Below are 1160 nucleotides of genomic sequence, written 5' to 3' on the forward strand. Positions count from 1 at the left end.
TTCCCTTCTCTTACTCCATTTTATGTTGTTCCTTCCTCTTCTTATTTTTGTTTTAAATTTTAATTTTTCTCTTTCTACAACTTGTTTATATTCTGCACTCTTATTATTTCTTCCCCCTTCAGCCTCTCAAAACCATTTTTCTTGTCATTAGTCATCTCATATTCTTTATCTTGTTCTTAAAATGCCCTTATTCTCTCTCCACCTTTATCAGTCTTTGCTCATTGGTTGTTGATATGGTGGTTGTTGTTGTATTTCCTCAATTTTATTTCTAAATCTTCACTACTTTTGTATTTCAAATCTCAAATTTCACCATTCTTATCTCCTACTCCATTTTGCCTTCCTCTTGTCCTTTCTTTTTTGTGTTTTAAATTTTAATTATTCCTTGTCTTATACTGGTTTTCATACCTCATGCTTAGTATTCCCTCTCCCCTTATCCTCTCAAAATCACTTTTCTCTCCTCTATACATTTCATGAGATTTTCTTCCTTTCTTTTTATTTTCTTTCTTATTCCAATTCCACTAATATAAATCATTGCTCATTTGTTATTGATATTGCTGTGGTGGTTTTTTTTCTCCAATTTGGTTCAAATTTCTTTTCATAGTATATATTTTTTAAATATTTGTTTAAAGTTAATACTATATGTTTTCCTCTTACTCTACTCTGCCTTCTTTCCTCCCTTTTTTATTTATGATGTAAATTTTATTTTTTCTTTCTTTGCCTTATTTCTATTCCCTACTCTAATTATTTCTCCATTCTCTACTGCCTTAAGATCACTTTTCTTTCCATTAGTCATCTCATTCATTTTTCCTTTTTTATAATAGTCTTAATCATTTCACACCTTTATTAATACTTGCTCATTTGCTGTTTATAGTGTGGTTTTGGGTAGGAATTATTTTTGTGGGTGTGAGCTTGTTTCTGGGATTGTGTGGTTTTGTTCTGGCAGCACCTGTATGACACCATACAAGACGTAGTAGGTGGGGTGACTCTCAGCCAGATGGAGGGAAGGACCCACCAAAGAATGACCAAACAACAACCAAAAGCCAATTACAACCAGAGAGCCCACATAAACAACAGAAAGGGCATCTCAAGAGCATTAAGCTCAAGAGATCAAGGAGACTTCACCACTGAGTCCCAAAGGACTCCTACCACAGAACATCACA

This window comes from Desmodus rotundus, chromosome X (assembly GCF_022682495.2).
Source record: "Desmodus rotundus isolate HL8 chromosome X, HLdesRot8A.1, whole genome shotgun sequence".
In the NCBI taxonomy this organism is placed as follows: Eukaryota; Metazoa; Chordata; class Mammalia; order Chiroptera; family Phyllostomidae; genus Desmodus; species Desmodus rotundus.